This window comes from Rattus norvegicus, chromosome 16 (genome assembly GCF_036323735.1).
Source record: "Rattus norvegicus strain BN/NHsdMcwi chromosome 16, GRCr8, whole genome shotgun sequence".
Taxonomy (NCBI): Eukaryota; Metazoa; Chordata; class Mammalia; order Rodentia; family Muridae; genus Rattus; species Rattus norvegicus.
Genome location: NC_086034.1, coordinates 34,825,387 through 34,851,691, shown reverse-complemented (window position 1 = coordinate 34,851,691; position 26,305 = coordinate 34,825,387).

Here is a 26,305-nt window from a genome sequence, read left to right as displayed (position 1 = left end):
TATATAAACAAACTGAAAGAACAAAACCACATGATCATTTCATTAGATGCTGAGAAAGCATTTGACAAAATTCAATACTCCTTCATGATAAAAGTCCTGGAAAGAATAGGAATTCAAGGCCCATACCTAAACATAGTAAAAGCCATATACAGCAAACCAGTTGCTAACATTGAACTAAATGGAGAGAAACTTGAAGCAATCCCACTAAAATCAGGGACTAGACAAGGCTGCCCACTCTCTCCCTACTTATTCAATATAGTTCTTGAAGTTCTAGCCAGAGCAATCAGACAACAAAAGGAGGTCAAAGGGATACAGATCAGAAAAGAAGAAGTCAAAATATCACTATTTGCAGATGATATGATAGTATATTTAAGTGATCCCAAAAGGTCCACCAGAGAACTACTAAAGCTGATAAACAACTTCAGCAAAGTGGCTGGGTATAAAATTAACTCAAATAAATCAGTAGCCTTCCTCTACACAAAAGAGAAACAAGCCGAGAAAGAAATTAGGGAAACGACACCCTTCATAATAGACCCAAATAATATAAAGTACCTCGGTGTGACTTTAACCAAGCAAGTAAAAGAACTTCAAGACTCTGAAGAAAGAAATTGAAGAAGACCTCAGAAGATGGAAAGATCTCCCATGCTCATGGATTGGCAGGATTAATATAATAAAAATGGCCATTTTACCAAAAGCGATCTACAGATTCAATGCAATCCCCATCAAAATACCAATCCAATTCTTCAAAGAGTTAGACAGAACAATTTGCAAATTCATCTGGAATAACAAAAAACCCAGGATAGCTAAAACTATCCTCAACAATAAAAGGACTTCAGGGGGAATCATCATCCCTGAACTCAAGCAGTATTACAGAGCAATAGTGATAAAAACTGCATGGTATTGGTACAGAGACAGACAGATAGACCAATGGAACAGAATTGAAGACCCAGAAATGAACCCACACACCTATGAGCACTTGATTTTTCACAAAGGAGCAAAAACCATCCAATGGAAAAAAGATAACATTTTCAGCAAATGGTGCTGGTTCAACTGGAGGTCAACTTGTAGAAGAATGCAGATTGATCCATGCTTATCACCCTGTACAATGCTTAAGTCCAAGTGGATCAAGGACCTCCACATCAAACCAGATACACTCAAACTAATAGAAGAAAAACTAGGGCAGCATCTCGAACACATGGGCACTGGAAAAAATTTCCTGAACAAAACACCAATGGCTTATGCTCTAAGATCAAGAATCGACAAATGGGATCTCATAAAACTGCAAAGCTTCTGTAAGGCAAAGGACACTGTGGTTAGGACAAAACGGACACCAACAGATTGGGAAAAGATCTTTACCAATCCTACAACAGATAGAGGCCTTCTATCCAAAATATACAAAGAACTCAAGAAGTTAGACCGCAGGGAGACAAATAACCCTATTAAAAAATGGGGTTCAGAGCTAAAGAAAGAATTCACAGCTGAGGAATGACGAATGGCTGAGAAACACCTAAAGAAATGTTCAACATCTTTAGTCATAAGGGAAATGCAAATCAAAACAACCTTGAGATTTCACCTCACACCAGTGAGAATGGCTAAGATCAAAAACTCAGGTGACAGCAGATGCTGGCGAGGATGCGGACTAAGAGGAATACTCCTCCATTGTTGGTGGGATTGCAGACTGGTACAACCATTCTGCAAACCAGTCTGGAGGTTCCTCAGAAAATTGGACATTGAACTGCCTGAGGATCCAGCTATACCTCTCTTGGGCATATACCCAAAAGATGCCCCAACATATAAAAAAGACACATGCTCCACTATGTTCATCACAGCCTTATTTATAATAGCCAGAAGCTGGAAAGAACCCAGATGCCCTTCAACAGAAGAATGGATACAGAAAATATGGTACATCTACACAATGGAATATTACTCAGCTATCAAAAACAATGACTTTATGAAATTCGTAGGCAAATGGTTGGAACTGGAAAATATCATCCTGAGTGAGGTAACCCAATCACAGAGAAGCACACATGGTATGCACTCATTGATAAGTGGCTATTAGCCCAAATGCTTGAATTACCCTAGATGCCTAGAACAAATGAAACTCAAGGCAGATGATCAAAATGTGAATGCTTCACTCCTTCTTTAAAAGGGGGACAAGAATACCCTTGGCAGGGAATAGAGAGGCAAAGATTAGAACAGACACAGAAGGAACACCCTTTCAGAGCCTGCCCCACATGTGGCCCATACATATACAGCCATCCAATTAGACAAGATGGATGAAGCAAAGAAGTGCAGGCCGACAGGAGCCGGATGTAGATCTTTCCTGAGAGACACAGCCAGAATACAGCAAATACAGAGGCGAATGCCAGCAGCAAATCACTGAACTGAGCATAGGACCCCCGTTGAAGGAATCAGAGAAAGAACTGGAAGAGCTTGAAGGGGCTCGAGACCCCTTGTGAACAACAATGCCAAGCAACCAGAGCTTCCAGGGACTAAGCCACTACCTAAAGACTATACATCGACTGACCCTGGACTCTGACCTCATAGGTAGCAATGAATATCCTAGTAAGAGCACCAGTGGAAGGGGAAGCCCTGGGTCCTGCTAAGACTGAACACCCAGTGAACTAGATTATTGGGGGGAGGGCAGCAATGGGGGGAGGATGGGGCGGGGAACACCCATAAAGAAGGGGAGGGGTAGGCATTAGGGGGCTGTTTTCCCGGAAATTGGGAAAGGGAATAACACTCGAAATGTAAATAAGAAATACTCAAGTTAATAAAAAAAAAAAAAAAAAGAATTACACCTGACTTCTCAAAGGAGACTCTAAAAGCCAGAAGGAGCTCAACAGATGTGCTGCAGACTTAAAGAGACCACAGATGCCAGCCTGACTGCTATATAACACAAAAAATGTAAACCACCATAGATGAAGAAAATAACTCATTCTATGATAAAGTCAAATTGAAACAATATCTCTCTACCAATGCACCCGCACAGAAGGTGCTTAAGGAAGTTAACTACAGCAATGAACGCAAAGGAATGAATAATTTCACCCAAACAAAATCAAAACAATGAGTGCACACACACAAACATAGTCACACACACACAGATACACACACATACACACATACACAAACGCGCGCACACACACACACACACATACACACACACACGCTCACACACACACACCACAAACAATAATAACAAAATAAAAGGAATCAACAATTACTGCTCGTTGATATTTCTCAATAACAATAGTCTCAATTCCTCAATAAAAAAACATAGACTAACTGAAGGGATGCAAAATCATAATCCCTTCTTCTGCTGCATCCAAGAAACACACCTCAACATCAATGATACACATTAACTCAAGGTAAAGGTTTGAAAAAAGATATTTCAAGTGAATATACCTAAAAAGCAAGCTGGTATAGCCATTTTAATATTGAACAAAATAAACTTCAAAACCAAACTAATCAAAGTAGTTACGGGTGAACACTTCATAGTCATAAAAGAAATCTTCCACAAAGACAGCATTTGAGTTCTTAATATCTGTGCCCCAAACACAAGGGCATACAAGTTTGTAAAAGAACACTGCTATAGCTTAAACACATATTGACCTTCACGTGCTGATAGTGGGAGGCTTCAATACCTACCTTTCACCGATGGATAGGTAATCCAGAAAAAACTAAACAGATAAATACTCTGTTTTAAACCAATATTGGACCTAATAGGTATTATAAACAAATTGAACTTAACAGATATGTACAGAATATTTCACCAAAACACAAAATAATATAACTTATATTCTGCACCTCATGAAACCTTCTCCAAAATTGGCCACATACTTATGCACAAAGCAAGTCTCAACAGTTACAAGTGAATTAAAGTTTTTCCCTGCTCCCTATCAGAAGACCGCAGATTAATGCTAGATACCAACACAACAGAAGCAACAGAAAGCTTTAAAAAAATCATAGAAACTGAACAATTCTCTACTGAAAGCAAAATGGGTCAAGACAGAAAGACTTTTCAGAATTCAATGAAAATTAGTACACAGCAAACCTAAACTTATGGGACACAATGGAAACAATGCTAAGAGGAAATTTCATAGCACTAGTACCAACCTTAAAAAAATTAAAGAGTTTTCACAAACCTGAAAGCTCTAGAAGAAAATGAAGCAATTACATGGAAGAAAAGTAGACACAACGACTACTCAAAGTGAGGGCTGAGATCAATAAAACAGAAACCAGGAGAGTGCCATGAAGAATTAAAGAAGCAATAAGATTCTTTGAGAAAAACAGCAAAATAGACAAACATTTATCCAAACTAACTAAAAGTCAAAGAGATAATGATCAAATTTTTAAAAAACTAGAAACAACAACAGGAGACATAATCAACAGACACTAAGGAAATCCAGAGAATCAATGGATGTACTTTAAAATCCTGTAGACCACCAAAATGAAAAATCTTATAATAAAAGGATAATTTTCTAGATAAGTACCACTTACCAAACTTAAATTCCAGTTTAAATAGTGAAATAGCAGTCATTAATAGTTTTTCAAATAAAAAAATCCTAGGGCCACAAGTGAGTTTGCTTCAGTTGCATTTAGAAGGAGGAACAAAATAATCATGTGAGGCAGAGGGAAGGAGGGAACTGCGTGGGAGAGGAAAGAAGCAGGAGAAAGGGGGGAAGGATCAGGAGACAGGCCCAGAAGAAGGTCTGGGAGTGAGGGAACCTCCAGAAATTCCCGGAGACCTGAAGTGTGAGAGGCTCCCTGGACCCAATGGGGATAACTTTAGCCAAAATGCCCAACAGTGGGGAGATAGAACCTGTCAATACCATCTCCAGTAGATAGACAGGGCTCCCAGTAGAGAGATGGGGCCTTCAAAATTTTTGACCCAGAATTGTTCCTGTCTAAAGGAAATGCAAGGACAAAAATAGAGCAGAGATTGAAGGACAGGCAGTCCAGTGACAAACCCTACTGGAGATCTATCCCATGGCCATGCACCAAAACCTGATACTATTACTAATGTTACTTTGTGCTTGGAGACAGGAGCCTAGCATGGCTGTCCTCTGAGAGGCTCTACCAGCAGCTGACTGAGACAGATGCAGATACTTAAGGCAACTACTAGACTGAGGTCAGGGACCCTATGGTTGAATTAGAGGAAAGTGGGACAACACTTAGAATATAAATAAGTGAAATATTTAGCAAACAAACAAAACAATTCTAGGACCAGATAGTTCTCTGTGAGTTCCAGGCCAGCCAGCCCTACGGAGTGAGACCTTCCCTCAACATCACCAATATATGAATACTTTAAAGATGCAGTCTTTCACACTAAATAAATAAACTATTCATAAAGAATTACACATCTCAAAGGTAGACTTTGAAGAGTATTATGTATGCCATTAGAACTGCACAATATTTTTCCTAATTTTTCTTTAAAATGCCAGTAAAATTAAAAATACTAACAATTTCAGTACAGCCCCCAATGTCTGCCAACAACCCTTGCTTAGTTTGTCTTACATCCAAGACTCAATGTCAAAGTTCCTTTATTCTTTATTTTGAAGTAAAAGGTTCAGCTTGTCACAATGGCCTACAATAAATTCAACACATCTCAGTGTCCTTTGAAGATCCTTGTGACTGTGAAGTTAATGTCTATAATGTCCAGCTAGTGGCACTTAAGTAGATCAACCCAGGAGGCTTCAAAGAGCTTTCCTTAAAAATACCCAGCAAATATTATTTCCTTTCTTCTTTTTCTTCCTTTTCTCCAAACATCTCTTTGAAAACAAATGCCACCAATTTGGCCCATGGGGAAACATTTTAACTCCTTAAACAATGATTGGAAATTTGGTTAGAAGCAAGATATTCTATGTTTATATACCTTTGGGCTTCTCTGTGAACGACTAAGAGCTTCAATTTTAGTTAATCCAAACCAAAACATGGTTCTTTATGCTGTGTGCTCTGTGCTTCTGAGCTGTCTGTCTTCTGAGCTGACTTTTGGCTGAGCATCATCAAGAGGCTATTAGATCTTGCCAGTGACAAATGTGACTAAGACTTCCTGAGAGTTACTGGGTCTCTCTGGAAGGCCTTCCCCGGTTCTCTTACTTCCCCAATATATAGTATTTCTTTCTTTGCAGCAGTGATGAAAGGGTTTCTATTCTAACTGCTAGCTTCTGGGATTTTTCTATCTCTACTATGCACCACCGGACATTGATCTCTGGCAAATGCTTCTGGTAGTCTCCTACAAACATGAAGCTTTCTGTGACACAATGAGATCTAAACTCTAGGTTTCTACTGTTCCATCAGGATTCGGACCAGTTTGGCTCACAGGGAAGTTTTATAGATTTATTAAATATTTCCCCAAATGGCAGTAAAATGGCAACACTCATCTATCTCCTTGCCACTTTCCCTTTCAATAGTGGCACCTAGGGACATTTTCTAGTGTTAATGATTGGGCAGAGTGCCATCCTAGGTGTCTTTAACACACAACCAAAATTAGGTGGAGTGTTCCCCAAACACTTCTTGCCCATGGTAGTCACTTTGCAGTCCTTGCTTGTCCTCATCCATCTTCTTAAAGAAAGGCTCATTTGGCTTCCCACTCTTTTACTCTCACAGACCTAGACTGTAACCTAAAACTCTATAGTCTAATCCAGCACTATAGCTCTTGACCTATTTGTGAGAAACTGTAGTTGAAATACCTTACCCTTCTTCTATACTTGGGTTCTCCAGATGCATCTTCCTGGATGAAGCCTGGAGATTTTCAGTGACAGACAACCGCTTAGAACATTCCAATTCCAGCCCCCAGTTCTCTACCTCTGTGAGGGTTTATAAGCCTTGCTTGTGGTTAAATAACCCCACACTATTGATACATCTGCAATTAAATTCTATCTGCAGAGACATGACTCTATAGAAACAAAAAGAGAGAGAAGACGGTGGAAAATTCCAAAGTAAGCACTTTGAGATCCCAGAGAAGAGTCAACTCAGAAACTCCCTGAATTGTGCTCAGCTTGATGGCCACATCTTTAATTCATTTGCTCTTTCACTTGGTATTTGCAATCATGGATGTTTTATCACACTTTAAGCTTGGTACTAAATAAAGAAGAAAAAGCCCTCTGACAGCTGCACAGGGAGCTTAATTAGGAATCTCTTTAAGTTTGCTTTAAGATGCATAATTGGTGTAGAAATTCATGAAGCACATAGCAGTACCTTAACAGCCTCCAAATATTTTCAGTGCTGCTGACTGTCACATTTGCTTCATGTCTACTAGAAGATGTCATCCTCTAGCTCCATTTTATCTTAATCCAAGGCCATGTTTAAGTTTAATAGTTCATTAGCTGTTCTTTGAGGGTATTGCCTGCTGAGTTTACTAAAGACTGATTGGCAGCTTTATCATTTGTTTTTTTCTTTTTCATAAATTATTTTCTGTTTGACCAGTGTATCCACCAACCATCTCTGTCCTACAGAGTATAAAAATGAGGTTTAAGACCTCGTGAGCCATTCCACATTCTCCACTGCCTGTTTTAGTGCATACTTCTATGTCAGAGAAGTTTCATTCTTCCTTTATCAATGATCTCCAACCGAAGGCAGGTGTGCATTCACAGTTAAATACAGCATAGCTTGTCAACTCATAGGCATCGAACAGGATTTGATGCATTTGAGCTTTGCCTCCACTGATTTCTATCTGGTTTGTTTTGAGCCATTTCTGTTTTTGAAATTTTGGCCCTAGGAACTGAAACATGGTCCTAGAAACATTTTGAAACTTTTCTAAGTCTTGTTTTCTTCATTTGTAAGGTTCCTTATAACTCTTTATTTGTGTAGGAAATATTTGGAGTTATATTTGTAAAATAAGTAAACTGATACCTGAAATACATTTTCTTAAAATTTTGTTCCATATATCTTTTTCCTTTGGCTATTCCATTTTCACTTTTAGCCAAGTTATGATTAAGAAATTTCATTGGCATTTATATAAGACATATGGTATTAAATTACAGAAATAGTTCTGATCCTCATGTGTGGCCCAGCCCATTCCCAATTTTGATATATGATGCTAATTTTCAAGTCCATTACATTAAGAGAGCTCTGCTTTCTAAAATCTGTTTTGTAAGGCTAATGTTGATAACTCCCCAGTCTCTCTAAATTTCCATGTGCTTCGTCATTACTTGACAGGCACTACTGAAATATGTCAATCATAAATATTCACAAACTCACAAGTTTAATCAAAAGACCACTTTTATAAATGTTATAAAAACAACATTCTTCATACTTTAAGTAACCTCAGTTAAGCTTACATTTGCATTAAATGTTGTAACTGAAGGATACTGACACCATAGTTAGAAACTGGAGAATTTAAAATAATTATTGAACTCTTCGAATTGAGACCTCCCTCTGAAACAATGCTAGCTATGAAGCTGAATGACCCAGTTTATTTTTCTAATTTTACTATGACATTTGTATTGTTAAAACTGACATTCCACAGTTTCTGAATTCATCAGAATAATTGCAATGTGTTTTCATTTTTGACTGATAGTAAATTCAGAGATATAAGAAAAATATACAGAACCTAAGCTTGGAATATATTTATTCCCGTGTGTAGTGTGTGTGTGTGTGTGTGTGTGTGTGTGTGTGGGTGTGTGGGTGTGTGGGTGTGTGTGTGGGTGTGGGTGGGTGTGGTGTGTGTGGGTGTGTGTGTGCGCACGTGCGTGCACGCTCATGTGTGTGCTCGTGTGGTGTGTGTGTGTGTGGTATGTTTTCATGGTGCGTGTGTTTGTCTGTGGTATATGAGTGTCTATGGGTTGTAATATGTCTGGTGTGTTTGTGTTTATGTGCTGTATGTGTGTGAGTGGTGTGTGCATGTGAGTGGGGTGTGTGTACATGTGTGTATGTGTGTGTGTGTGTGTGTGTGTAGTATGTGTTTGCAGTGTGTGTATGTGTGTGGTATATGAGTGCGTATGTGTTGTAGTACCGTTGGTGGGCATGTGTTTGTGTGGTGTGTGTGTCTCTGCATGTATGTGTGTGTTAGGGAAAGAGGATAGTCTTACAAACTATGAGCTCTTGTTAATGCAGTGGTATATTTTTTATTTGAATGTACTGAGGAGCAATGAATGTGGTAACGGTTTTCATGTAATAAGCTCACCTCAACAAAGAGTCATTGCTCCGAGGGAGTAGCGTATGCACAAGACCTACGTGGTAGAAAATAGTGAAATGCAGGCATGGGGGGGATTCGTGCAGGAAAACTCATAAAAGACAACTCAAAAGATAAATGAAACATGTCTTTAAGTCACTTGTTATTGGGGGTGTGAATTTATTTTTTGACGAAATTTCTGACATGGCCTTAATTTAATTTCTAGGATTACCTTGAATTAAACTCATTTTTCTGCTGATGACATCATTTCATTCTTTTTGGCTGAAAATAAACCACTGTATCCCAATATCACATTTTCTTTATCCAGTCTTCTCTTATTAAACACATAGGTTTGTATCATTACTCACATATTTTAACTATGACTTTAATACACAATGATATGTAGCTATCTCTGAGATGTGTTGACTTGGAGTCCTTTGGGTATACACTCAAGAATAGAGCAACTGGGTCATATGACAGCTCTATTTCTAGTATTTTGACAAATATCTACTTTGGTTTCCATAGTGACAGGACAGGTTTGTATTGCGACCACCAATATGTGAATGTTTCCTTTGGTGCACATCCTTACCTGTACCTGTTAATGTTTTCTTTTATAATGAATGACATCCTAATTGCATTAAGATATCTCAATGTAATTTTGAGGTTGATTTTGGTTCTTTATATTTCATCTTTTGTAAATTGATCATTTTGATAGCCTATTGATTAATCGAGTTGGTTGGTTTCTTTATTTTATTTTTGTTGGATATTTTATGTATTTACATATCAAATGTTATCCCCTTTCTCCTGGTTCCCATCCTCTCCTCCCTCTTCCCTCTCCTCCAGCTTCCATGAAGGTCCTCCCACTCCCAACTACCCACTCCCACATCAATGCCCTGACATTCCCCTACACTGGGGAAACAAGCCCTAACAGGGCCAAGGGCTTCTCCTCCTAGTGATGCCAGACAATGCTATCCACTAGTACATATGCAGCTGGAGTCATAGATCCTTCCCTGTATACTCATTAGTTGGTGGTTTAGTCCCGGGATATCTGGGCATTTGGGGGTCTAGTTGATTGATATTGTTGTTCTTCCAATAGGGTTGCAAACCCCTTCAGCTCCTTCAGTCCTTTCAGTAACTCCTCCATAGTAGTCCCCATGTTCAGTCTGATGGCTAGTTGCATGCATTCTTAACTGTATTATAAGGTTCTGGCACTCATATCTCTCAGGGGACACCCATATCTGGCTTCTGTCAGCAAGCACTTCCTTCTTGGCATTAGCGATAGTGACAGGTTTGGTGGCTACATATGGGATGAATCCCCAGGTGGGGCACTCTCTGGATGGCCTTTTCTTCAGTGCCTGCTCCACTCTTTGTCCCTGTATGTCTTCCCATGAGTATTTTGTTCTCCACTCTAAGAACTGAAGCATCCACATTTTGATCTTCCCTCTTGAGCTTCATATAGTCTGTGAATTGTATTTTTGATATTGTGAACTTTTGTGCTAATATCCACTTATCAGTGAGTGCATACCATGTGTGTTTTTCTGTGATTGAGTTACCTCACTCAGGATGATATTTTCTAGTTCCATCCATTTGGCTAAGAATTTCGTGTAGTCATTGTTCTTAATAGATGAATAGTACTTCATTGTGTAGATGTACCACATTTTCTGTATCCATTCCTCTGTTGAAGGACATCTGGGTTCTTTCCAGCTTCTGACTATTATGAATAAGGCTGCGATGAACATAGTGGAGCATGTGACCTTGTTATATGTTGGAGCATCATTTGAGTATATGCCCAGGAGTGGGATAGCTGGGTCCTCAGGTAGTACTATGTCCAATTTGCTGAGGAACTGCCAGACTGATTTTCCAGAATGCTTGTATCAGCTTGCAATCCCACCAACAATGGAAGAGTGTCCTTCTTTCTCCATATCCTAGCCAGCATCTGATGTCACCTGAGTTTTTGATCTTAGCCATTCTGACTGGTATGAGGTGGAATCTCAGGGTTGTTTTTATTTGCATTTCTCTTATGACTAAAGATGTTGAACATTTCTTTAGGTACTTCTCAGCCATTCAAGATTCCTCAGCTGAGAATTCTTTGTTTAACTCTGTACCCCATTTTTAATATGGTTACTTGATTCTCTGAAGTCTAACTTTTTCAGTTCTTTGCATATAATGGATATTAGGCCTCTATCTATCAGTTGTAGGATGGTAAAGATCTTTTCCCAATCTGTTGGTTGCTGTTTTTTCCTAATGGCAATGTCCATTGCCTTAAAGAAGCTTTGCAATTTTATGAGGTCTCATTTGTTGATTCTTGATCTTAGACCATAAACCATTGGTGTTCTGTTCAGGAAATTTTCCCCTGTGTGATGTGTTCAAGGCTCTTCTCCACTTTCTCTTCTATTAGTTTCAGTGTATCTGGTTTTATGTGAAGGTTTTTGATCCACTTGGACTTGAGCATTGTACAAGGAGATAATAACAGGTCAATTTACATATATTCTATATATTAATTATATCTCAGATGTATAGCTAGTGAAGTTTTTTATTATTATTTAGTCGTCTCTCTTCATTTGACCCTTTTGCTATACAAAAGCTTTTTTTAAATTTCATAGAGTTCTATTTCTCGAGAATATTTGAACTGAAAAAGAAGGTCAAATTTTGTTGACAGAAAATAAGAGTTGGCAGATATAAACGGTAGAGTAAATATGTTCCGTGTGTTAATGGGCTACATTATCTGAATCTACAGTTCCAGTTACTAACTCACTGTCCTGTCCTTCCATTCCCCTCCCCCATGGAGGGAGAGCAAAGCATACTGATATAAAATGTTAAAGAAAATGATCTAAATAGCAATATAAACTCTCCTAGTCTCTAGAGAGAATCTCTTGCTTACTGTATGAAAGCATTACCTGTCTATAAAACTAGCCAATGAGCTGAGGCATGATTAGAAGGTAGGACATCCAACAGAGAGGGGAGACTCTAGGACAGTGTCGAAGACACAAGGATTTTGCCCAGACTTGTGAAGAGATAGAGTTTTATGCATAAAACTGAGGAGAGGTAACCAACCATGTGGCACACATAGAATAGAATAAATGGGTTATATAAGTTATGAGCTATTCAGAGAACAAGCCCAAGCTTATTGCCTAGGCATTCATGCATACATAAATATCCTCTGAGTTCTTATTCAGGAACTGGGCACAGGTGAAAAGCCCATGGTTATACTAATCTATTTTGGATCCAAAGTAATCTTGGTTTCTTTAAATAAAAGAATAAAGCTTATCACTTATGCTCGCTTGGCATGTGTTTTTAATTTAGTTGAAGGAAATGCTATGACCCTTCCTGTGTCCTTAGAACCAGCAAAACAAAGATTTTCCCAGGAGATTGCCTTGAATGGAGCCATCAGGGAGTTTGATATATGTTATGCAGAGCTGAGGAAGAGATCAGGGAAATGATGGTTTACGCATTTAATCCCAGCACTCAAGAGGCAAAGGCAGGTAGATCTGTGCACTGAAGGCCAGCCTTGTCAGCAGAGTGAGTTCTAGGACATTCAGGGCTACACTGAGAAACCCTGTCTTGAAAAATACAAATAAAAAATGCTAAGGAAGTGAATGTGACTGGAGGTCCCTCATTCAACGAACAAACAACAACAACAGCAAAAACCCAGGCATGTACAACTTGCACCCACCCTCCCTATAATGATGATGATGTATACAGGAGAGTCAAATCTGAATGAATTAATACTTTTCCTCAGCACAATAAGAATGCATTTGTTTTCTTTAGGCTCAAAAACAACAGGAAAAATAAGCAAGTTTGATAAATGTTGAAAGAAGCCTTTGACATATTTGCCATTAAGAGATTGTGGAGAATTCCAGGGTGTCAGTGAAGGCAGGTGATCTTGGAGGTGGCAAGCCTAAAATATCACATGTAGACTTAAAAGTTCTTAAAGGAAACAGGAGAATATGGCTGTGAAGAAATTAAGATCAGAGACAAGATGTGATGAGAACTAAAAACTAGAAGTTCAGACTCAGAAGGCTAAAATATGAGGCCAAAGAAAGAGTAGAGGCAGAAGACATTGGGATGTGCAATGAGGTGTATGGAGATTTTCTTAAGAATGACTACATTACCTCCCTCTTTTAGGCAACTTTCCAAGTCCCATTCCAGTTAGGCAGTTTTTCACCTGGTTCCCAGTTAAAGTAAAGAAACTCAAGAAACAAGTGTCTGACAAACAGAAAGGACTGCTGGATAAAAACCTATGGCTTCTGATCTAGATTGCTTTTGGTTCTCTAGATAAACAAGTATTTGCTTCTCGTGGATCTGCATATCTCTACAGAGCCATTTCATAGTGAAAGGTTGGAGGTATTCTGTCCTATTATCTAGAATTCCATGGCACTTTATTCAGGTACCTGAAGCCCTCATTACCAGTAGAATTTAAGATCTGAAGCAGGGCCATTGAGAGAGAGGTGTATCATTGCTCTGAGTCAGGTAACCAAAAACAAACTCCCTACTTTAAGACGCCTCAGAAAAGCAGGTCACACTTACCACTAGAAACACTAATATTTAAAGAGATTAGACAGCAATCACTCAGCTTTGGTGAAATTCTTTCTCGTGTGGACAACTGATACAAACCCAGGTAGGAAGATATAGGTTGATGTCTATATGCAGGTGAGGGCTGGCACAAGTCAGGTCAAGGCCATGACTGGACAGTAAAAAAAAAATAAGGCAGGGACAAAGCTTTTGTAAGTCGGGATAGAAGGGGAAGGAGAAGAGAATCAAGATGGAGATGGTCTGATCTGGGTGGTCTTGAATTGCTAAGGTATTTATGTATATTTCTTAAGGGATGGATTTCTGTAGGCAAGTTTACCTTATCTTATGTGGCCAGTTTCTATCCTTATCAATTAGGTTATGAGTTCATTGTGTGGCTCTATTGTGGATTTAGAATTTCACATATAAATCTGATTGTTGGGTTGAAGTTTTTGAGTCTTGATTTTACCAGTTAGCTGGAACCAGAGAGTTCGCAGAGAGCAGAGAAACACTGGGAGAGATTAAACAATTAAACAAATGAACAGGAAAACCTAGGCCAAAGACAGAAAAATTGTCCCAATTCAGGCATAAGTGAAAAGAATTGTGCCAGTCTTTCATTTCTATTCTTAACAGATCCATGGGGGTTAGGAGCAGGGCTTACTTAATACATAAAACACTTGACACAGACATGAGGACTTTTAATTCCTAGCACTCACATAAAAAGCTAAGTATATGGCCACATGGACAGCTGGGATGCTAGAGCTTGGGTCTAGTGCAGGCCAGAGACAGGAGACTTGCTGGGGCTTCCTAGCCATGAGCTTAACTTTAATACTAATCATAGACTGCTTGTCAAGTAAACAAGGTGGATAGTGGCACAGTAGGGGACCCAATGTCCTCTGGGCCTTCACAGGCAAGCACAACCACACAGACAAATATGCATACATGGGTGGGGGTAATACACAAGCACATACTCTCTCTCTCTCTCTCTCTCTCTCTCTCTCTCTCTCTCTCTCTCTCACACACACACACACACACACACACACACACACACACACAAACACAGGACCTTATAGTTTCACCTCTACAAAGGACAAAAAAAAAACTAAAATTTGTGTTGGTAGTCAAAAGAAATGTTTGCATTATTAACTCACCTTTCAAAGTAAACTGTATAAGCATATCATTGGTAAAAATAAATAACAATGATTAAAGAGCTATTAAAATATGTCAAACTGTTTTGACATAGGTCAAAACTACAGAAAAACACATTTTTACGTCTTAGGATTCTTAGAATAAATAAATGTTTCGTGAGATGTTTAATGCTTCCAATGAGCTCAGTGTTTTTTCAAAATATCTTTAAACTTTCCATCTTGACTTATTTATCACCGTGAACTTGGATACCAAGACAGAGCTACCGATGCTGAGGAGCCTTCTAGAAATAATCTTGATAGCAAATACCCTCTTGTTTATTTTCAAGAAAAAGTATAAATGTCAAAGCAATTAAGTAAAGTCTTCTGCAAGAAGAAGTGGATTAATTGCTTCATATCTACTCAAGACGCAGGGCACAACTTAAAAGACTATGCTGTTTTATCATATGTAGAGAAACTCTCTTGTTTACTGTATTGAAGTGTCACCTGTCAGTAAGAAGCTGACGGCCTATCAGGGTAGACAGGAAATAGGAGATGGGAGTTCTGGCATGGAGAGAGGAACTCTGGGATAGAGTTAGGCATGGGAACAGATTTTCCCTAACTGCTGAGGACCCAGAAGCATGAAACTGAGGAGAGTGTGGCACTCACTAGAATAAATGGGTTAATTAAGTTATGAGATAGTCAGGAAATGAGCTAAAGCCTGTGGTGTAGTTATTTATTCATAAATAAGTTCAGAGTCATTGTTTTGGGACTGGGGCACAGGCTGAAAAGCCCTCAGTTACAAATGGCACACTGAACATAGAGCTAGAATCCAGGTTTAAAGCCTGAGCAGCCACTGGGAAGGACGGTTTAGTACTCGGCTCTGTGGTGGTAGGCTAGCTGCTCCGTGAGCAGAGCACCTAAAGTCTGGCTGGAGCCAGGAACAGTGGGGACAGGAACCCATAAAGAGGTGGACTGTGGAAGGGCAGGTCCCTTAACCCTACATGGTGAGCTGGAACTTTAGTGAAGCCACAATGGTAGCCTGCTAAACCAAGCCAAGGGAGCAGAGTTACCTTCCATAAACATGTGCTGGCCTGAGGAGCCTGCAGATTCGCTGAAAGGCAGAAGGAATCTTTCCCAGGAGCTGCAGTGGGACTGAAAAGCCCTGAACTTCAAAATTGGTAAGGTATTAATTTAAAAAACAATTAAAAAAGAAGAAAGAAAGAAAGAAAGAAAGAAAGAAAGAAAGAAAGAAAGAAAGAAAGAAAGAGAGAGAGAGAAAAAGAAAGAAAGAGAGAAAAAGAAAGAAAGAAAGAAAGAGAGAGAGAGAGAGAGAAAGGAAGAAAGAAAGAAAGAAAGAAAGGAAGGAAGGAAGGAAGGAAGGAAGGAAGGAGGAAGGAAGGAAGGAAGGAAGGAAGGAAGGAGGGAGGAAGGAAGGAGGAAGGAAGGAGGAAGGAAGGAAGGAAGGAAAGAAGAAAGAAGATTGAGAGAAAAAAATCATAGGAAGGGCTGGAGAGATGGCTCAGTGGTTAAGAGTACTGATTGCTCTTCCAGAGGTCCTGAGTTCAACTCTCATGGTGGCTCACAATCATCTGTAATGGGATCTGATGCCTTCTTCTGGTATGTCTGAAGATGCTACAGTGTACTCACATACAAAAAATAAGTAATTTTTAAAAATAATCATAGAGAGAAATATTTAGTTTCAAAATAAGAGAGTTAAGTCCTTAAGGAGAGAGTTAAAAGATTATAAAAAAAATACTGTTACAAAATGGAGAAAAACAGTATAACAGCAGGTATCTGAATAATTTCGGGTACCCATATAATTTCGTTTTGCTTATCAACATACAAATATTTTTTCAGTAATGATTACAATTTTTATATATCATCTTTAAGAGAGATCAAAACTGCTAAGATCAAAAACCTAGGTGACAGCAGATGCTGGCAAAAAGATGGAGAAAGAGGAACACTCCTCCATCCTCAATCCATGGTGGGACTGCAAGTCTGGAATCACTCTGGAAATCAGTCTGGTGGTTTCTCAGAAAATTGGACACAGTACTACCTGAGGACCCAGATGTACCACTCCTGGGCATATACCCAAATGATGCTCCAACATATAACAAGGTCACATGCTCCCCTATGTTAATAGCGGCCTTATTTATAATAGCCAGAAGCTGCAAAGAACCCAGATGTCCTTCAACAGAGGAATGGATACAGAAAATGTGGTACATCTACACAATGGAATATTACTCAGCTATCAAAAACAATGACTTTATGAAATTCGTAGGCAAATAGATGGAACTAGAAAATATCATCCTGAGTGAGCTAACCCAATCACAGAAAAACACACATGGTATGCACTCACTGTTAAGTGGATATTAGCACAAAAGTTCACAATATCCAAAATACAATTCACAGACCATATGAAGTTCAAGAAGGAAGAACAAAATGTGGATGTTTCAGTCCTTCTTAGAAGGGGGAACAAAATACCTACCGGAGGTAGAGAATGGGAGGGATCTTAGAGAAAGAGAGGAGGGGAGAGGAAAAAAGAAGGTCAGGATCAGGTATGAGAGGAGATGGGGATGGTATACAGAGGGTTAGGAATTTGAACAGAAGTATATACAATGAGGTTTGGGGAACTGGGGGTGGCCACCAGCAATTCCCAGATGCCAGGAAAGCAAAAGCCCCCCAGGACCCAACAGGGATAAGATTAGCGGAAACACCCAAAAAAAAAAAAGGGGAGGGAGAACCCGTAGAGACTATAGCCAAAGGTTAGGCAAAGCCCCTGGTTGTGGGATGGGGCCACCTACCCTGTTCAAATTTTTATCCTAGAATTGCTCCTGTCTAGGGGAAATACAGGAACAAAGAGTGGAGCAGAGAGAGACTGGAGGACAGGCCATCCAAAGACTGCCCCTGGGGATCCATCCCATATTCAGCCACCAAACCCAGAAACTATTTCTGATGCCAAAAAGAGCTTGCTGACAGGAACCTGATATGGTTATCACCTGAGAAGCTCTGGCAGAGCCTTGCTGATACAGATGAGGATGCTTGCAGCTAACCATTGGACTGAACACAGGGACTCCAATGGAGAAGTTAGAGAATGGACGGAAGGAAGTGAAGAGGTTTGCAACCCCATAGGAAGAACAACAATAACCACCAACCAGAACCCCCAAAGATCCCAGGGACTAAACCACCAACCAAAGAGTATACATGGAGGAACCCATGAATCCTGCTGCATATGTAGCAGAGGATGGCATTCTCTGTCATCAACAGGAGGAGAAGCCCTTGATCCTGTGAAAGCTCAATTCTCCAGTGTAGGGGAGTGCCAGGGCAGTGAGATGAGAATAGGTGGGGGTGGGGGGAGCATCCTCATAGAAGCAGGGGAGAGGTGATGGGAGAGTGGGGAACCATGAAAGGGAATAACACTTGAAATGTAAGTACATAATATATTCAATAAAAATAGAAAAAAGAATATTAGGATAAAAGCATAGAGTATTACATATTTATACATATTTGGTATTGATGCAGATTAAGGCTATATTTTGTTACAGCACACTATATATACATATTTCAACTCTAGTTTAAGGTATTGTACCTATATAATTCTTTTAAAATGGAATGGAAAGTTTTAGTCCTTTTGAAAGCTGCAATTACAAATGGTTTAGGATAATTTAAAAGTGTAAGTTAGTAGCTAATCAAATTTACGGTCATGTTAGATACTAGTTTAGTTAATTCCAGAGATCCTAGATTAAACAGATAGTAAATAGCTAGAAACAAACAAGTCAGATATTAGTATAGACTATAGTTCAAAAACCTCAGATATCTACACAATATGGTATTTAAAGATGTTTTATTAACAAAAGACCTTTTGACACTAAGACATATCAGCTCCTGGCAGCAGCCTTATTCTACTTCAGAGAAGATTATGAGCATTAATGTACTCCTTATGTAGCTTGCTCCAAATCTGGCAAGCTAGCCAATGGGTAAGGAACTGTCTTTGTTTCAACTGCTAACATTATGCTATCCAAACAGGACAAAGGTGCAGGGAAGTCAAATGTCAGCTTTGCAGGGACAGGATAAGCAAGTCCTTCAACATGTCTTTCAGATATTCTGGGCGAGCATTCCAAGGATGGATGCTCCAGTGATGTAGAGAACCCTCGGGTGACCATCCAGGCAGCCAGCTTCTCAGACACTTCTAATTTGGGAAGCTGTTTACTCTGCACTGCCTTCTTAGTCAGGTAATACTCATTCCTTTTCAGTTGCTTATGAGGTTGAAGACTAGATAGAGTCTCATAAGCTTAAGTTGTTTGGATTCAGGAAAATGTTTAGTGTCTAGGAAGACTTTATTTTTAGGTTGATAATACAAATTATGATAGAAATTGATTTAGGTATAGAACTCTGAACTCAACCAGAATAGGATATACACAGAATAGTTTCTTCAAGATTGCCAAATACATATGAACTGGACATTGTAAATATAATCTTACCTGATGGTTTTCATAAGTGTTATTATTGTTTGTAGTTTATTATTATAAGAGAGCCTATTGTTGGAATAAAAGTAGGACAATTAGAAAGACTCTCTTGGGGGTTGGGGATTTAGCTCAGCGGTAGAGCGCTTGCCTAGCGAGCGCAAGGCCCTGGGTTCGGTCCCCAGCTCCGAAAAAAAGAAAAAAGAAAAAAAAAGAAAGACTCTCTTGTGTTCTGTAGGGAAGCATCATCTGTCATGAAACAGATGATGGCCTATAAGCTTAAGCAAGAAATAGGAAGTAAGAGTTCCAGTACAGATAGACGAACTCTAGGATAGAGTCAAGCAAGAGAACAGATGTGTCTGAAGCTTTGAGGACACAGAAATATGAAACTGAGAAGAGATAGGCAGCTATGTGGCACTCATAGAGTAGAATAAATGTGCAATGAGCCAATGCCTGAGGCCTGGTAATTTATTCATAAATAATGTCCCAGGGTTACTATTTTGGGAACTGGGGTACCAGTAGAAAGCCTATGGTTATAACCAAGACATTTTGTTATGTCTTACAACTTTCTAATAGCAAGGTACACTAATAAGCACATGACAAGTTTTTGTTCCTTGAAAGCAACATTATTGCACTATAAGTCTATCTATTGGAATGTCTATCAATAAGGCCAAGAGGCTCCGGTAACTTAGAAATGAGATAGTGGGCTTAGGAGATTGTTTTAACATTCTGGATTCTCATTTAATTGTATCAAAGGGGGCAATGGTTGGAGAACAGAGGTCTGAGTTAGCCTCTAAATACCCATTGCCTTGACCTTCTCCTTGGTGAGATGTAGACTGCACTGGGTCTACCCTTCTGGAGACCCAGGTCTTCCCAAGATTACACTTCCCAGACTCATCACTCAGTGGGTTCTAAACATCCATTTCCTCTGCTTTCTCTATTGTTTAGTGATGATATGGCTCTTATAACTTACTGTTATAACCTGGATGCTTCAACATTTCTGGTTCTCATGTGTGGTGGTTTGAATAATAGTGGACCCTATAGCTTGTATGCGTGGATGCTTGCTGGAGAATGATGCTACTTGACATGGATTAGAAATTAAGAGGCATGGCCTTGATGGAGTAGGTGTGTTCTCATGGAGGAAGTGTGTATCTCTCTGGATGGGCTTTAGTGTTTCAACGCTCCAGCCAGGCCCAGTGTCTCTCTCTTCCTACTTCCTGATGATCCAGACATAGAATGCTCAACTAATTCTCTAGCATCTGTCTGCCTATGTGCAACCATGCTTCCTACCATGATAATAATGAACTAAACCTCTGTACCTATAAGCAAGCCCCAATTAAATGTCTTCCTTTATAAGAATGTCCATGGTCATGGCGTGTCTCTTAACAGTAATGAAACCCTACCTAAGACAGCATCCCTTATCCACAACTTTTTCATTTTACTATACTTGCCGCAGTTAGCCTGGGTGAGTACCATCTATTTTCTGTTAGGATCTCCTCTGGGAAAAAGTCTGGAATGAAACTACCCAATACCAAGAACTCATAATCAAGACAATCTCTACTAGAACCTCTGCCTCTTCCCTAAGTTATCTAATTATCAAAGAGGGGATGGGATTGTAACCAAAGGAGACAAATCACTTCGAAACCTCAAAAGTCACAAAGGAAAACTCAGATTTCAAGTACAAGAAATCTACCTGAGACAGTGTAACCACTTTGTGTCTGTCTCTCCCTTAATTCAATGTTTCTCCATTCTAGAAAGTATTCAACATGCAGAAAACCCTTCATTTATCCACTTATACATAAGACTACTGCAAAATACCAATTGTTATAAATCGAACTAATTTGCTGGGGTTCAATGTTGCTGTGTATTTAGATCCTCGCTCCTGGAAAACAGGCAGTTAACAGATGCTTGAGGATTCACATTAGTCTGTCTCATCACCTTCCGGAAAAAAAGAGCAAGTTATTCATTTGAAATTTCAGCATTTGCTCTCTGAAGCCTTTTATTATGTTTGTAATACACATCCAATGTCAAAACAGTACTCCCAGGACACTAATATGGAGATTCATCTGATGGCATATTTAACAAAATAACTGCTTTGAGAAAGAACATGATCCTTCAGAAGCATGGTGCTGTGTGTTTCATTTAGCTGTAAGAAAATGTTACTTGGGAGCCATCTCCAGCTAGCCTTATATTTTATTTGCATTTTTTAACTCATTAAATATGTGGGCATTCATAGGTTGAAAGAAATTGTCAACAAACTGTATTTCATGTTGAAGATCAGCAGGGGCCTTGTGGAGGGCTTCAGTGTGTGTGTGTGTGTGTGTGTGTGTGTGTGTGTGTGTGTGTGTGTGTGTGTGTGTTTCTTTTTCTGAGTGTCAGGAAATCAGATCATTGCACCCAGCTGCAAGCTGTTTTGATTGAACTGAGAATCTGATTTAATTTTGTACAAATGGAAAATTACTCCTACCTCTATTTATTCCTGAACTACGTGTACCCATCAAGTGTATATATTTCAGGATGATCTTAAAAGTTTTAAGAAGATACATGATTTTTCAAGATCACTTCTCTGTGTCTAGACCACTCATTAAATTTTATCCTTGTAGTCTCCTATTGGCTCTCAGAACAAGGTGAAGCACTCTCAATACCACCTAAGTCATGCTCCAACCTTGATGATAATGAATTGAACCTCAGAGCCTATAAGCCAGCCCTAATTAAATGTTGCCCTTATAAGTTATTTTGGTCATGATGTCTGTTCACAACAGCAAGATTCTAACTAATACAGAGGTTGGTACCAGAGACTTGGGTGCTGCTGGGACAGGCCTGACCTTCCTTTCATTTGGAAGAATGTGAATTTGGGGATTTTTGGATTTGGAAAGAAGTAGAATGCTTTAAGTGGTGCTCCATGGGCTATCCTAGTAGGAATATGGAAGCCTTTGGTGCTAAGAGTGATTTAAACTGTTCAGACATGGCCCAAGAGTTTTTTTTTTATTAACTTGAGTATTTCTTATATACATTTCAAGTGTTATTCCCTTTCCCGGTATCCGGGCAAACGTCCCCCTCCCCCCTCCCCTACCTTATGGGTGTTCCCCTCCCAACCCTCCCCCCATTGCCGCCCTCCCCCCACCAGTCTAGTTCACTGGGGGTTCAGTCTTAGCAGGACCCAGGGCTTCCCCTTCCACTGGTGCTCTTACTAGGATATGCATTGCTACCTATGAGGTCAGAGTCCAGGGTCAGTCCATGTATAGTCTTTGGGTAGGGGCTTAGTCCCTGGAAGCTCTGGTTGCTTGGCATTGTTGTACATATGGAGTCTCGAGCCCCTTCAAGCTCTTCCAGTTCTTTCTCTGATTCCTTCAACGGGGGTCCTATTCTCAGTTCAGTGGTTTGCTGCTGGCATTCGCCTCTGTATTTGCTGTATTCTGGCTGTGTCTCTTAGGAGCGATCTACATCCGGCTCCTGTCGGTCTGCATTTCTTTGCTTCATCCATCTTGTCTAATTGGGTGGCTATATATGTATGGGCCACATGTGGGGCAGACTCTGAATGGGTGTTCCTTCAGTCTCTGTTTTAATCTCTGCCTCTCTCTTCCCTGCCAACGGTATTCTTGTTCCCCTTTTAAAGAAGGAGTGAAGCATTCACATTTTGATCATCCGTCTTGAGTTTCATTTGCTCTAGGCATCTAGGGTAATTCAAGCATTTGGGCTAATAGCCACTTATCAATGAGTGCATACCACGTATGTCTTTCTGTGATTGGGTTAGCTCACTCAGGATGATGCTTTCCAGTTCCAACCATTTGCCTACGAATTTCATAAAGTCGTTGTTTTTGATAGCTGAGTAATATTCCATTGTGTAGATGTACCACATTTTCTGTATCCATTCCTCTGTTGAAGGGCATCTGGGTTCTTTCCAGCTTCTGGCTATTATAAATAAGGCTGCAATGAACATAGTGGAGCACGTGTCTTTTTTATATGTTGGGGCATCTTTTGGGTATATGCCAAACAGAGGTATAGCTGGATCCTCAGGCAGTTCAATGTCCAATTTTCTGAGGAACCTCCAGACTGATTTCCAGAATGGTTGTACCAGTTTGCAATCCCACCAACAATGGAGGAGTGTTCCTCTTCCTCCACATCCTCGCCAGCATCTGTTGTCCCCTGAGTTTTTGATCTTAGCCATTCTCACTGGTGTGAGGTGAAATCTCAGGGTTGTTTTGATTTGCATTTCCCTTATGACTAAAGATGTTGAACATTTCTTTAGGTGTTTCTCAGCCATTCGGCATTCCTCAGCTGTGAATTCTTTCTTTAGCTCTGAACCCCATTTTTTAATAGGGTTATTTGTTTCCCTGCGGTCTAACTTCTTGAGTTCTTTGTATATTTTGGATATAAGGCCTCTATCTGTTGTAGGATTGGTAAAGATCTTTTCCCAATCTGTTGGTTGCCGTTTTGTCCTAACCACCGTGTCCTTCGCCTTAAAGAAGCTTTGTAGTTTTATGAGATCCCATTTGTCGATTCTTGATCTTGGAGCGTAAGCCATTGGTGTTTTGTTTAGGAAATTTTTCCAGTGCCCATGTGTTCCAGATGCTTCCCTAGTTTTTCTTCTATTAGTTTGAGTGTGTCTGGTTTGGTGTGGAGGTCCTTGATCCATTTGGACTTAAGCTTTGTACAGGGTGATAAGCATGGATCGATCTGCATTCTTCTACATGTTGACCTCCAGTTGAACCAGCACCATTTGCTGAAAATGCTATCTTTTTTCCATTGGATGGTTTTGGCTCCTTTGTCAAAAATCAAGTGACCATAGATGTGTGGGTTCATTTCTGGGTCTTCAATTCTATTCCATTGGTCTATCTGTCTGTCTCTGTACCAATACCATGCAGTTTTTATCACTATTGCTCTGTAATACTGCTTGAGTTCAGGGATAGTGATTCCCCCTGAAGTCCTTTTATTGTTGAGGATAGCTTTAGCTATCCTGGGTTTTTTGTTATTCCAGATGAATTTGCAAATTGTTCTGTCTAACTCTTTGAAGAATTGGATTGGTATTTTGATGGGGATTGCATTGAATCTGTAGATTGCTTTTGGTAAAATGGCCATTTTTACTATATTAATCCTGCCAATCCATGAGCATGGGAGATCTTTCAATCTTCTGAGGTCTTCTTCAATTTCCTTCTTCAGTGTCTTGTAGTTCTTATTGTACAGATCTTTTACTTGCTTGGTTAAAGTCACACCGAGGTACTTTATATTATTTGGGTCTATTATGAAGGGTGTCATTTCCCTAATTTCTTTCTCGGCTTGTTTCTCTTTTGTGTAGAGGAAGGCTACTGATTTATTTGAGTTAATTTTATACCCAGCCACTTTGCTGAAGTTGTTTATCAGCTTTAGTAGTTCTCTGGTGGAACTTTTGGGATCACTTAAATACACTATCATATCATCTGCAAACAGTGATATTTTGACTTCTTCTTTTCCGATCTGTATCCCCTTGACCTCCTTTTGTTGTCTGATTGCTCTGGCTAGAACTTCAAGAACTATATTGAATAAGTAGGGAGAGAGTGGGCAGCCTTGTCTAGTCCCTGATTTTAGTGGGATTGCTTCGAGTTTCTCTCCATTTAGTTTAATGTTAGCAACTGGTTTGCTGTATATGGCTTTTACTATGTTCAGGTATGGGCCTTGAATTCCTATTCTCTCCAGGACTTTTATCATGAAGGGTTGTTGAATTTTGTCAAATGCTTTCTCAGCATCTAATGAAATGATCCTGTGGTTTTGTTCTTTCAGTTTGTTTATATAATGGATCACGATGGTTTTCCGTATATTAAACCATCCCTGCATGCCTGGGATGAAGCCTACTTGGTCATGGTGGATGATTGTTTTGATGTGCTCTTGGATTCGGTTTGCCAGAATTTTGTTGAGTATTTTTGCATCGATATTCATAAGGGAAATTGGTCTGAAGTTCTCTTTCTTTGTTGTGTCTTTGTGTGGTTTAGGTATAAGAGTAATTGTGGCTTCATAGAAGGTATTCGGTAGTGATCCATCTGTTTCAATTTTGTGGAATAGTTTGGATAATATTGGTTTGAGGTCTTCTATGAAGGTTTGGTAGAATTCTGCACTAAACCCGTCTGGACCTGGGCTCTTTTTGGTTGGGAGACCTTTAATGACTGCTTCTATTTCCTTAGGAGTTATGGGGTTGTTTAACTGGTTTATCTGTTCCTGATTTAACTTCGGTACCTGGTATCTGTCTAGGAAATTATCCATTTCCTGAAGATTTTCAAGTTTTGTTGAATATAGGTTTTTATAGTAAGATCTGATGATTTTTTGAATTTCCTCTGAATCTGTTGTTATGTCTCCCTTTTCATTTCTGATTTTGTTAATTTGGACGCACTCTCTGTGTCCTCTCGTTAGTCTGGCTAAGGGTTTATCTATCTTGTTGATTTTCTTAAAGAACCAACTTTTGGTTCAGTTGATTCTTTCTATGGTCCTTTTTGTTTCTACTTGGTTGATTTCAGCTCTGAGTTTGATTATTTCCTGCCTTCTACTCCTCCTGGGTGTATGTGCTTCTTTTTGTTCTAGAGCTTTTAGGTGTGCTGTCAAGCTGCTGACATATGCTCTTTCCTGTTTCTTTCTGCAGGCACTCAGCGCTATGAGTTTTCCTCTTAGCACAGCTTTCATTGTGTCCCATAAGTTTGGGTATGTTGTACCTTCATTTTCATTAAATTCTAAAAAGTTTTTAATTTCTTTCTTTATTTCTTCCTTGACCAGGTTATCATTGAGTAGAGCATTGTTCAATTTCCAAGTGTATGTGGGCATTCTTCCTTGATTGTTATTGAAGACCAGTTTTAGGCCGTGGTGGTCCGATAGCACGCATGGGATTATTTCTATCTTTCTGTACCTGTTGAGGCCCGTTTTTTTACCAATTATATGGTCAATTTTAGAGAAAGTACCATGAGGAGCTGAGAAGAAGGTATATCCTTTTGCTTTAGGATAGAATGTTCTATAAATATCCGTTAAGTCCATTTGGCTCATGACTTCTCTTAGTCTGTCTACATCTCTGTTCAATTTCTGTTTCCATGATCTGTCCATTGATGAGAGTGGGGTGTTGAAATCTCCCACTA